At 42.3% G+C, this 14,092-nt stretch overlaps 1 protein-coding gene across 5 annotated transcripts in view; it reads left to right on the plus strand.

The window, feature by feature from the left end:
- Positions 1-3,358: 3,358 nt before the first annotated feature.
- The window catches only part of LOC126355739 (UDP-glycosyltransferase UGT5-like), a 77,070-nt gene continuing 66,336 nt past the window's right edge, over positions 3,359-14,092 (plus strand). For 2 of the 5 annotated variants that reach the window (XM_050006117.1, XM_050006116.1), the window contains exon 1: positions 3,389-3,528. The gene's annotated coding sequence lies outside the window, so the exon portion shown is untranslated. Of the gene's footprint in view, positions 3,529-14,092 lie in introns of all 5 variants that reach the window. The other 3 variants (XM_050006118.1, XM_050006119.1, XM_050006115.1) reach the window with 2 other exon arrangements.

Raw genomic sequence — 14,092 nt, forward strand, 5'->3', positions numbered from 1 at the left:
AACCAAGGAAGTATCTAACTGAACCATCAGCAGGGAAGGTTATGCTGACTCGCTTTTGGGACGAAAAAGACGTCATTTTGAAGCAATACATGCCTAGAGGGACCACTGTCACCAGTGCATCATACACAGATCTCCTATAATACCATGTGCAGTCCGAAATCAAATCAAGGCGGCGTGGATTGCTGTCAGCAGGTGTCCTATTGCAACATGACAATGCAAGGCCCCACGCTGCCCGTACAACAGATTCAACAATCACAGACCTGCGTTTTGAGTGTCTTCCTTATCCACGATACTGTCCAGACCTTGCCTCAAATGATTTCCATATGTTTGGACCACTCGAAGACGCAATAGGAGGAAAGAAGTTCCATTCTGATGAAGAGGTAGGCCACGCGGTGCACGAGTGGTTGCGTGGACTACCAAAACAATTTGTTTCTGAAGGAATTTATGCACTTTGTAAGGGCTGGAGAAATTGCACTGAGCGTGGGGGAGATTATGTTGAAAAGTGATACAGTTTTGTACCACTTCTGCACATTAAATAATATTTAAAAAAATATTTAAGGTTTTCATTTGACTCTCCCTCGTAAAATCAGGTCTCATCTGCCTAGGCCACGGTTTTACAGTCGTCTAGGGTCCAACCACATGGTCACGAGCCAAAGAGATGCGCTGCAACGATGTAGTGCTGGTAGCAAAGGCACACGCGTCGCTCGTTTGCTGCCTTAGCCTAATAAAGACATATTTCAACGTACTTACCCAACGCATACGTTCGTCGTACGTCCCACAATGGTTTCTGTGATTTTTTCAAGCAGTATTGCTTATCTGTTACCACCGACAACTCTACGCAGAAGCCGCTGTTCTCGGTCGTGAAGTGAAGGCAGTCGGCCGTTGCGTCGCCCGTAGTCAGGACAAATACTTGAAATTTCGGATTCTCGGCAGCGTCGGTCTCGGCATATTGAACTCTCTAACGATTTACTGTATGGAATGTCCCATACATCTAGCTCCTACTATCATTCAGCGCTCAAAGACTGTTAATTCCCGTCGTGCGGTCATAATTACGTCGGAAATCTTTTCACATCAATCATCTCAGTACAAATAATAGCTACACCAAGGGACTGCCCTTTACACCTTATGAAGGCGATGCTACAGTCATTTATACACTACTAGCAATTAAAACTGCTACACCAAGAACAAATGCAGATGATAAACGGGAATTCATTGGACAAATATATTATACTACAACTGACATGTGATTATATTTTCACGCAATTTGGGTGCATAGATCCTGAGAAATCAGTACCCAGAACAACCACCTCTGGCCGTAATAACAGCCTTGATACTCCTGGGGATTGAGTCAAACAGAGCTTGGATGGCGTGTATCGGTACTGTTGCCCATGCAGCTTCAACACGATACCACAGTTCATCAAGAGTAGTGACTGGCCTATTGTGACGAGCCAGTTGCTCGGCCACCATTGACCAGACATTTTCAGTTGGTGAGAGATCTGGAGAATGTGCTGGCCAGGGCAGCAGTCGAACATTTTCTTTATTCAGAAAGGCCCGTACAGGACCTGCAACAGGCGGTCGTGTATTATCCTGCTGAAATGTAGGGTTTCGCAGGGACCGAATGAAGGGTAGAGCCACGAGTCGTAACACATCTGAAATGTAACGTCCACTGTTCAAAGAGCAGTCAATGCGAACAAGAGGTGACAGACGTATAACCAATGACACCACATACCATCACGCCGGGTGATACGCCAGTACAGCGATGACGAACACACTCTTCCAATGTGCGTACACCACGATGTCGCCAAACACGGATGCGACCATCATGATGCTGTAAACAGAACCTGGATTCATCCGAAAAAATTACGTTTTACCATGTTAGCACGCAGGTTCGTCTTTGAGTACACCATCGCAGGCGCTCCTGTCTGTGATGCAGCGTCAAGGGTAACCGCAGCCATGGTCTGATAGTCACTGCTACTGCAAACGTCACCGAACTATTCGGGCAGATGGTTGTTTGTCTTGCAAACGTCCCCATCTGTTGACTCAGGGATCGAGACATGGCTGCACGATCCGTTACAGCCATGCGAATATGATGTCTGTCATCTGGACTGCTAGTGATACAAGGCCGCTGGGATCCAGTACGGCGTTCCGTATTACCCTCCTGAACCCACCGATTCCATATTCTGTTAACAGTCATTGTATCTCGACCAACGCGAGCAGAAATGTCACGATACGATAAACCGCAATCGAGATAGGCTATAATCTGACCTTTAGCGAAGTTGGAAACATGATGGTTCGCATTTCTCCTCCTTACACGAGGCATCACAGCAATGCTTCACCAGGCAACGCCGGTCAACTACTGATCGTGTATGAGAAATTGGTTGGGAACTTTACTCATGTCAGCACGTTGTAGGTGTCGCCAACGGCGCCAACTTTGTATGAATGCTCTGTAAAGCTAATCATTTGCATATCACAGCATCTTCTTCCTGCCGATTAAATTTCGCATCTGTAGCGCGTCATCTTCGTGGTGTAGTAATTTTAATGGCCATTAGCGTATATGGGCATATTGCTATCTCATTTCTTTTGTCGCCTCAGTGTATAGGTATGTGTTTCAGGATGGGTACAAACGGAATACCTCATCTGCGATGGAAAATATTCGAATCGTTTTAGCTGTAAAACATATATCATAATTTTTCGTTTGTACATCTAAAAAGTAAGTGCCAAAACGATTTTTGTAGTTGTGTAAAAGACAAGGATACCTACGCTGGGTGCGTTCCTGAGACCCATCAGCGCTATGTGGGGATGAAGTAGGCGGTTCGTTCTCAGACGTTTTATGCAGAGACCAAAGCAGCTTATTACTCCGCACCTACCTCTGAGCGTACGCTTCAGTGAGGTGCTACGAAAGAAAAGTATTTGTCAATCATTGTTACAAACGGAGACAGCCACAACGGATATGTAATATCTGCGCAGGTCCATAATTAACCTATAAGCAAGTATCTTCAAACGTCGTTACGACCATTGTAGTTCGTGGAAGAAAATTAATGAGAAGCAGGAACTATTGTCTCCATGTACACTTGCATTACCACAGTGCTCGAGTACTTCGCATAAACGCTGTAAGTCGCAGAAGAAATTTAACGATACGGGGAACGCGTACCTCGTAATTAATACGGGCAAGGGTTTCAACTGTCACAGTGCGTTCGGCTAATTGCTGTTCAAGAATCGCCTTTATGGCTGTAGAAATTTAGTTTCGCCACCTTGTGCGGGGATGGGTAAACGAGTGTTTCCACATTAGCTTTCATAATCTCTACACACGAGTGTTTATCACCGACACCATACGTGTGGCTAATTACGGTTCAGACACGGCTTTACGACAGTAACATTTTTAAACCAGTCGTTTAGCGTATGGTGCGGAGATGGGAAAGCGAATGTCTCCACGCTCTCTTCCATAACCACGCCGCGCCACCTGGCTCCCACTGTATCTATCAGTGAGCGGGCACTACATTTGTTCGCAATTGTAGGAGAGTAATCAAGGTGAGTAAAGTAAATGCAGCTTTGTTTAAAAAGGCAGTTTATCATCCATTTTAACAGTAGTGCTACATCGTCAAAAGCTTTCGTAACTTTATCACTTACAATCTTCAGAGTTGAGAACTGGCATCCTCTGTCTTCTTGTATTCAAGATATTGCACTGCTATATACTCATTTGTTCTAATCCTAGCCTTTTTTCCACTATGTATGATCGAACATCTTCAGTGTTGCTGTTAAGTCCGTGTATTGAATACCAAGTGCATCGCATCGGTTCCCATGGAAATGATGCGCCAACCACAATGTCGTTCATCGTGTTTTCAAGCATGTAACATTGGGAAATAGTTTTTGCGATGCCACAATCGTACTGAATCTTGTGATAACAAGTACGTTTTCTCCTAGAGCGATGAAAGTGACATTTTTCACCATAAATACACCATTGTCGTCATGGAATCCTGGGATATATAACCATTAATCGTGACCGGGCTAAATATCTCAAGAAATAAACGTCAAATGAAAAAACTACAAAGAACGAAACTTGTCTAGCTTGAAGGGGGAAACCAGATGGGGCTATAGTTGGCCCGCTAGATGGCGCTGCCATAGGTCGAACGGATATTAATTACGTTTTTTTTAAAAGTAGGGACCCCCATTTTTATTACATATTCGTGTAGTACGTAAAGATATATGAATGTTTTAGTTGGACCACTTTCTTCGCTTTGTGACAGATGGCGCTGTAATAGTCACAAACATATGGCTCACAATTTTAGACGAACAGTTGGTAACTGGTAGGTCTTTTAAATTAAAATACAGAACGTAGGTACGTTTGCACATTTTTTTCGGATGTTCCAATGTGATACATGTACCTTTGTGAACTTGTCATTTCTGAGAACGCATGCTGTTATAGCGTGATGAGCTGTGAATACCACATTAATGCAATAAATGCTCAAAATGATGTCCGTCAACCTCAATGCATGTGGCAACACGTGTAACGACATTCCTCTCAACAGCTAGTAGTTCGCCTTCCGTAATGTTCGCACGTGCACTGACAATGCCCTGATGCATCTTTCAGGCGTTATCGGTGGATCACGATAGCAAATATCCTTCAACTTTCCTTACAGACAGAAATCCGGCGACGTCAGATGCGGTGAAATTGCAGGCCATGTTATGGTGCTTCGATGACCAGCCTGCCTATCATGAAATATTGATAAGATGGGAGCCAATTATCCTTCCTCCCATATTGACGCACCATACATTAACCCGCCTAGGTCCCTGATGTTCCACTTGTCGGAGCCATAGTGGATTTTCCGTTGCCCAATAGTGCATATTCTGCCGGTTTACGTTACTGCTGTTGGTGAATGACGCTTCGTCGCTAAATAGAACGCGTGCAAAAAATCTGTCATCGTCCCGTAATTTCTTTTGTGCCCAGTTGTAGAACTACTCACGACGTTCAAAGTCGTCGTCATGCAATTCCTGCTGCATAGAAATATGCTACGGGTGCAATCAATGTTGATGTAGCATTCTCAACACCGACGTTTTTGAGATTCCCGATTCTCGCGCAATTTTTCTGCTACTGATGTGCGGATTAGCCGCTACAGCAGCTAAAACACCTACTTGAGGCGAATCAGTTACATGAATGTGTGGTGTCTGTTCTTTCATACGTCAGACACAACACGTTCATATAACTGATTTGCCTCGATAGGCAGTGAATCCACAACCTTGAGCGCGGATGCACATTTGCGTTCAACCTCCTGCGGGAATCTAAAATTGGTGAGAATGGAGGAGATGGAAGAGGGCTGTGGATAAGTGGCACTAGGTGGGAATGTGGGTTGTCTGGGGAGCGTCCGGTATTGCCCAGGCATTCACGACGAGTACTGTGGCCAGGTGGGTAATGGTTAATGCAGCTGCCTGGTAAGCGGATGTTCCCATATTCATGTCTCAACCCAGCGTGCATTTTCACTCATTGCTGCTGATTCCCCGTAAGGTCCCAATGCAGCTGATGTTATTAGTTCCTTCTCTCTCCTCTTCTTCCTCCCTCCCCCCTTCCCATTGTCCATCATGAATTTACATGTTACATATCACAGCTGCGGATTACACGTAGTGTATGTTGATTCCGACATGTCTGAGAGAACAGACCGTGCAATCATATAACTGATACGCCTCGATGGAAAATAAGTCCACAACATTCAGTGTGGATCCACATTTAAGTTCAACCTTCAGTGGGAACCTAATATTATGGAGCATGGAGGATGTGGCGCTAGGTGGGAATGTGTGTGCTGCCAAAATAATCCGTGAATTTGCGATAAGCACTGTGCTAGGGTGGCTCAGTAGTTAATCCAACTTCCTAGTAAGTGGGAGATCCAAGATTCGAGACCAAGTGTGGCACATATTTTCACTCATCGCCGCTGATTTCCAATGCAGCTGATATCATTAGTTCCTCCCCTTTTCTTCCCTTTCTCCCTCCCTTCTATTTACATAATATGTATCAGCTGCAGATGCCACATGGTGTCTGTTCTGTTGGATATGTATAAAAGAACAGATAACACACGTTCATATATTTGGTTCACCTCGACAGGGCCATGAATCTACAATGTTCTCTGTCGGGACATATTTGAGTTCGACCTAATTTTAGTAAGATGAAGGACATGGGTAGGGACTATGGATAGTTGGCGCTTGAGTTGGCCGGGGAGCGTCGTGAGATAGTCTGCGCATTTGCCGTAAACACTGTGTCCAGGTGGCACATTGGTTAACGCTACTGCCCAGTAAGCAGGCGACGCAGGTTCTGGTTCCGGTCGGGCCCGCATTTTCACTCGTCACTGCTGCTGGCGCATGAAGACGTGATGCAGCTGACACCATTATTTCCTTCCCTTTCCTTTCCTTTCTTCCACGTCCCTTTCAATGAACTTAATACGCATCACAGCTGGGGATAACGTATGGTATCTGTTCTTTCATACATGTCCAAAAGAAAAGACGACATGCATTCGTATAATCCATCGATTTATTATGTCTTTTGGCTCGCTTCTGCGTTACGAGCCTTTTCAGCTGCTGATTAAGATGAGCGAATACATTTTGCTACACCACCTTTGAAGTTTGCAAGACTGCGAGAGGCATTCATAGCTCGTCAGCAACATATCCATGCACTCAGTTTCGTTTCTCCACAAATCTTTTTACTGACGCTAAAGCTGCAAGATATTGTCCTAAATCAACTGGCGTTTTTGAACGGATCTCCTTAGCCCCATCACGTCAAATACGATCTTCTGCGTGACATTCTGTAACATCTTTGGTTGCACTGTATGACGTATCATGTAATTCACAAGCTTCTTCGACGTCATTAACGCCTTGCTCAATCTTTCTACAGATTTGTTCCAGATCCACCGTAAATGTATGTTAGTGTACGTAGTTCCACAGGAAGTTTATCGAGAAAGCATACCGGTGTGGCCGAGCGGTTCTAGGCGCTACAGTCTAGAACCGCGCGACCGCTAAGGTCGCAGGCTCGAATCCTGCCTCGGGCATGGATGTATGTGATGTCCTTAGGTTTAAGTAGTTCTAAGTTGTAGGGGCTGATGACCTCAGAAGTTAAGCCCGATAGTGCTCAGAGCTATTTGTCGAGAAAATTGCCAGTCCCTTATACGACGGTTCTCCTAGCGCTCATGCTTAGGAACTGTGCGGTTTGGTGGTTTAGCTTTGTTATTTGCCACGTCTTAAGTATAAATCCAACTATCACGTGATGATGAAAATCCTGGCCATTACACAAGTAATCGATTTTCTACATGCCTAGTGATACATTCCACGTGTATGAATATCTTGCTACGTTAAGAATAGACACAATCAGTCTTCAGCTGCACAACCTTTTATTAAATTAACTTCTTGACTGATTTCGGTAAATTAATTCGCCCACCTCGGGAGATCATACAATTAAGCTTACTTCAGAAAGCAACCGTCAAGCGAACTCTAGCCGACAGAGTGCTACAAAAAATGTGTACAGAGTAAGAATTTAGTGATTACTAGAGTTGGATTACAACTAGCAGTAGCTTAATAACAATAAGTGTATAGTAGGAAACAGATTATAAAAGTACCTTAGTTAAAATATTTTTACATACTGCTGTCAAACAGTAAAAAAGTAACGCAACAAATACCAGGATATGGTGACACACAAAAAACTTCGCATCGTAAGTAAAATATCAAAAAACCACGAGACATATAACGATTAGCACCAATAAACTGACAGTTTGACTACAAACAATTTCATTTATATAAGAAGAAAGGTGTTCTAGTGTGGCTAAAAGGTTGCGAAGATTAAGCAAAATGAGGGGGCTCGTGTCTATAACATAAGTCAAACGAAACTGACCATCTTTCTTAAAGAAATGAGAGACCATTAAGACCTTATGTCGCATGATAATCAGGTGTATGAATTTTTAAACAACTGTGCAGCTCCTGCACTCCTAACTAGATTGTTGATTTTAGCTAACAATTCCTCCTCGTCATAACTCTGGCCCTTGTTTATGTTTTCGTGTTCTGTTTCAAGGTTAGGTTATCTAGTTGTAAAACTGCTGGGTATTGGTCTTTCCTAAATAATGTATTTTAAATTTCATTTCTTCCGGTGATCTTGTATTTCCATTCTTTGTTTTTTTATGTCTTTCCTGAGAGACTTACTATTTTCTTCCTGTGATTTCTTATATTCTTCCTGTGATTTGTCAGTTTTCTTACTGAATTCATCTTCTGCTTCTTTAAGGATCTGACGAATTGATTACAGGAAATTCGTCGGATTCGCGCACTTTGGTTCTATACAACTGTTCACTGTAGGTGATGTCGGCTGTGTTCCTTCAAAAGACATTGACGAAAAACCTTGTTCTGATGTGTCAATTATTAGTGGTACAATTCAGCAAGATTGTGGCAACTTTTGTAAGCTTTCTGTAGACTGTGATGGCTTATCACCGACCGACTCGACTTCAGAATTGGCGCCCTCATTATCCATCATTATCCATCGTTTGTCCTTTCCATTATTGCTCGCTAAATTGGTTAATAATTAAAAAAAATACCTCTTGATTTGTGACAGCATTGTCTATATGTAAAACTACCGACGTTTCGGTCACTGTTACAAGTGACTTTCTTCTGGTTCTTTTTTTTTTGTTGTTGTTGATTAAAAACAAAACCTGAAGGAGGTCGCTTGTAACAGTGACCGAAACGTCGGTAGTTTTACATATTGACAATGCTGTCACAACTAAGAAAAAATTAAATGTGACACTGGCCTCGGAATCCTACACTTACGGTTAATAATTGTGGATCCACGCAATTCCCTGCAGCCTCATGTATAATATTGGTAGTTAATAATTGCTCAAGGTGGACTATCTCTTCGTGTGCCGACCACCTATTTCCAAAAGCCCTCTGTTGTCTTTTGGTATGACGGAGTGTCACATTTTTCCCTGTTGTGCCAAACGTGAGGAAATATTATTTCTCGGAAAAAAGTGCTGCAGTTACCGAACAAACAAAAAAGACTGTACTATCGTGCACTCAGATACTCAACAATAAATGAAATCCGCACAGATACTGCACTATTATGGCAATTGTTTACGTAATAAAGTAATCCATAATCGTGACAAAGACATAAAATGTCGCAATTTCAAAACAAAATTTTGAATGAACTGCCTGAAAAAGAAGCAAAAGACTGGCAAAATTAGCGCAGCGGTCTTATTTTTTTGCTTTCGGTAAATCAAACACTATTTGATCATGTATTACAAATCGAATCAACGAACTATCCTAGAAGAATTCATATGTCGCTGCAGCGGCCGAGCCGTGCCGCTTAGCTGGCCGTGCGGACCACCCGACCGCCAGCCGATAGATATACTTGTTTGCCAGTTTTCCCTTCGGGCAGTGCCATATCCGCCTGGAGGATCGCTTTCTTGTGTGTAAAACTTTGGATGACTTTTACAGCTGTCTTCCACGAGAGAAATATCCTCTTTTGCACAAGCACGGGCCAAAGTTCTCTCAATGTTTGGTTCCACGTATATTTGTGAGCGCTTTTTCTCTCTTTTAAAGCTTGCTCAAACTAAGAACCGTCCATTGCTTGGCGATAAAAATTTGACCAATTCTTTGAGGTTAGCAGTCTCCCGGAATATTGTACCAAGTATAGACAAAATCGTTTCCTCGAAAAAGAGAAAAGTGTAAAATGTTAATTGTCTTCTTTAACAATGTAGACTGTAAGAATTAAAGGGTTTTATAACCTTAATTCTATTTTAATAAGTTTTCAAACTTGGTCAGTTAAAATTATTACTTACAAAACAGCAAAATAAAGATCCCATTTCTAAACTCTGAAAACGGATACAAAAAATTGTAGCACGAAGAGGAAGAATGAGACTCTATATCCCTTACATAAAATTAATTCTAAAATAATTTTGTTTACGTTGGATCTGACCGCGGGACAGTCCAGCGCAGAGCCGTGCTGTGCGCCCTCTCTCTCTCTCTCTCTCTCTCTCTCTCTCTCTCTCTCGCTCCTATGGCGGCACTCTGTCGCGGACGGGGCGCTCAACTACACTGCCTTGTGCCCGCGGGCCGCGAGCGCGCCCGCCGGGCGCAATTCTTGGATGAGCCTGCTGTATACCCTCAAATTGCTACCTAACTTAAACTCGTATGCTAACCTTTGACTAACCAGAACCTAATGGGAACTGAACTTTTACTGGTCTGAATACAACTTATCTTTATATTAAATGCGCAACTGAAGTAAGACAATTATCTGGCACTATTCAAAATTTCAATTTACGTCGCTTCTTGACTACATTTTTGCAGATTTCTCGAAAGCACAACTGCAAACAGCAAGCAGGCAGTGGCTACGCTAGATTACTATTTCTTAAATAAAATTATCAAACAATATTCAAACTGTTGCATACCACATGATGCAATGTGGTAATGCATAATGATAAACCTTCTTTCAACAGTGGGGTGGGGAGAGTAACTATTCCTAAGAAATGATATTCCAAGACAACGATTTTAGATTAAAGTATGTATTCACAAACACAGAGTAAAACTTCTCATGATCTTCACATGTAACATTGGTCTCTGCAATGCTGTGTAAACAAAGTGAACAATGATTTAGAATGGGTACATTTTTAACGGAAAATTTCTATAAAAACCAAATAGCTTAATCGGTTGATATGTTAATGTATGACTCAAGGAAGTGGGGTTGGTTTTCTCTCAGCTCGGAGCAAGTGAACGAAGTTAACTAGCTGTAAATAATCATTCCGACAAACTAGCTGCCCAGTGCTGCTGTCTTACCTTAAACTTATTCTCGTAAAAAACATTATTTAAAATTTATATTGTTTTCACCTTTCAATGTATGCATCATATTCATCCTTATTGTTCTTTACAACAAATCTTTCTACAGTTAACAATTACAAAAACTGGTTCAAATGGCACTAAGCACTATGGGACTTAACAGCTGAGGTCATCAGTCACCTAAACTTAGAACTACTGAAACCTAACTAACCTAAGGACATCACACCCATCCATGCCCGAGGCAGGATTCGAACCTGCGACCGTAGCAACCGCGTGGTTCCGGACTGAAGCGCCTAGAACCGCTCGGCCGGCTAACAGATACAATCACAAATCAATATAGCACTACTGAATACGTCCATAACCTACCACACTTCAACTAATGATGTATCAAACTGTCCAAGAGGCAAAAACTGTGCCACAAGACCAAAGATTGTTTAACAGTAACATAACTTGCGCTCTCTCTCTCTCTCTCTCTCTCTCTCTCTCTCTCTCTCTCTCTCTCTCTCTCTCTGAAATGTTCGTCGGTAACTTACAAAAATCAAAATGACATACCTCCCTTGCATGCTGTACAAAAAAATACTGTTTTGAAGAAAAAGTTTATATTTGAATTACATCATCGTGCAATGCGTAGAAACATCGCAACAAAAAAAAACATTTTCGCTGGTATCTACGTCATTTCTCTCTGCTAGCCTGAGAAGTATTCATTAAGCTCTCGTAGAGTCATGTGTCCAAGTTTGTTGGTAGATATAAAGGATATAAATGGAATAAGAGAATAATATGGAAATATCGTCGTTCATCTGTTTTTGGCAGGCTCTTGAATTCCAGACTCTGCTTGGTGTCACAAGGAAGGTGTTACTTAAGCACACGTGTTGCCAAGTCACGGTTGTTTATCTCGAAGCGAACTGAAGATTAAGGAGATTTTATAACACTTGCATGAGTCGGCATTTTCGCCACCCGTGTGGCCCCGAGATATCGGCTGTTCTTCGGAGGGACCCCTCCAGCCGTGACGTCACCGAGGTCGAGCTGCAGTGCCGAGGTCGGGCGTAGCGACATACAAATGCCGTAACAGGCACGTCTGCTTTCAGATGTCAGCCGATTGCACTGTCGAGATGCGTTGCTGAAGTCTTCGCCAGCGTCAGTACACATTTTGGTTGCGTTGTTGGTCTGGAGTACTCGCGGGCAGGTGAACTTTTATTCAGGTCCCTGTTTACATGCTATATCCTTACCACGAGCTAGGTATATAATTCGAGGACTTTCCTGAGGAACCTCACGCCGGATGGAACTGGCGATGGACGCTTGGCTCGATACATTGATGCCTATCGTTTTTTTCGATCATATTGCCCTTGGCTAAGAAACAATTATCACGGCTATGAGAATACAGAAGTAATGATTGCCATACCCTCTTGCTGCAGTACCGCCTGCTCAGTCACTGCACTCCCTCTCGTTCACACTCACCTCTCACACATCTACCGAAATATCTTAGAAGAAGTAGTGGCTCCCAACAATTTAAAATCTTCTCTGTTCAGTTTTATAACAGAGTCATCTTCTCAGACATCTTTTCTGTGACAAGAACGGGTCTCTAGAAGGGTCTTCTGCGAAATCTCAAGGAGCTCATACACTTGCCTGTAGATCACTAGTCTCAACTTCCTCTTCCCCTCCCCCTTCATCTTTCCCTCCACCTTGTCTACAGTCTTCTATAAAAACAGTCAGCACTTTTCACGAGTTGTGACATGTTCGTAATAAGGTTTTACACCGATCCAGGAAATACTTGTTTTGTTATAAATCCAGTCATGGATAACAGAAATTATATTAACCAGGAAATTAATGTCGGTCATCTGTCACCATCTTCAGATAATGAGTGAATCCAGTACATTGCGTTATTCGTGGCATTGCTTATATAAATGGTACAGCTGCGACAGCGCGGTTCTTTCCGTCCCTTCACGACTGACCTGCACCTACCTGTGAACATTGTCTCAGCAGATCATCATTAGGAAAGCCGAGTGAAACCTACGGTACTTCGACGCGAACCAGGCTACAATTTAAGTCACTAATATTACGTTTCGGGAGAAAGTTTTCACACAAATGAAAGTTCGGAAACTTTATCAATTAATATATTCTGAAACTTAGGTGAACAAGTATCACTGCCAAGCCCGTGCTAGTCTTAACACAGTCACTCATAATCCCTTTCACTCACGTTAGCAATTTTATGGTGTTGCATTTCCCGAAAACGTAATAGCTACAAAAATACTGATTGTTTTTGATTGATAATGCTCGCCAAATATTAAGTCTGTCGGTACCAAATGCAGTCACAGTTTTTAGCTACCGACCTGCTCAATACGCCACGCGGAATATAAGTCTTTTCTCGTCACAAAATTCACTTAAAACTTCCGAAATTTCTACACGCCCATCGGAATAATTATGCCGTCACTTTACCACACTTTTGATGTAAGAAATACTGCTAGATCCGGCAACTTAAGTCTTCTCTACCAGCAGAGAAAGGCGCGCGAAGAATATTGCATTACCATTGGTCAGTTTACTCAACAGCAAATAGCAAAACAACATTCTCCCGCGTTAGTCCGCGCCCTTCATCAATAACCAATCGCAAAATAGTAAACCTAACGACTGCATTTTTTACCGACGTAATTATCTAATATGCTGAAATTTTGCTTGTGCATAAAGTTATTTACTATTGTTATTTATACCTGGATTAACTTTCCCTTTACCATAAACTTACTTTACAAATCTATTCTACAAAAATCCTCTTTGTTCATATCCATACTTCTTTGAAATGTTCCCACACCATATCCTACTACACAACTCGTTAAACAATTATCTTCATATTAACCTTAAACCACACTCACGCATTATTCATACTGCTAAAATACATTTATAACATTTTACATACACAAAAAGTCATTATAACACTTTATGAAAATACGTGAACAGTTTATGAAAAACATTCCATTACTTTAGTGCACTCTAGTGAGCACAATCTAAACTAAAATCTCAGTCCCCCTTTCCAATATTGTCCTCTATCGGCTGACACACAAACTACCTGCGCGTCCAGTCTCGCGTCACTATCTGTCACTATCCAGCCTGAGACAAATCTCCCATTTAACCGCCTCCAAGGCAGGATCGGTATACGGCGCTACGCCTCACAGTCACATTAATCAGCCATGTCATGACGAAGCTTGTATGGATGATTAATGTGACTGTACAATCTATACATGCAATGACACTAATTATGTAATGTACTGGATTCATTAAGGTCTGAATATGGTCACAGCTGACCCAAATTAATGGTCTC

The sequence above is a fragment of the Schistocerca gregaria genome, chromosome 3 (genome assembly GCF_023897955.1).
Source record: "Schistocerca gregaria isolate iqSchGreg1 chromosome 3, iqSchGreg1.2, whole genome shotgun sequence".
Lineage (NCBI taxonomy): Eukaryota > Metazoa > Arthropoda > Insecta > Orthoptera > Acrididae > Schistocerca > Schistocerca gregaria.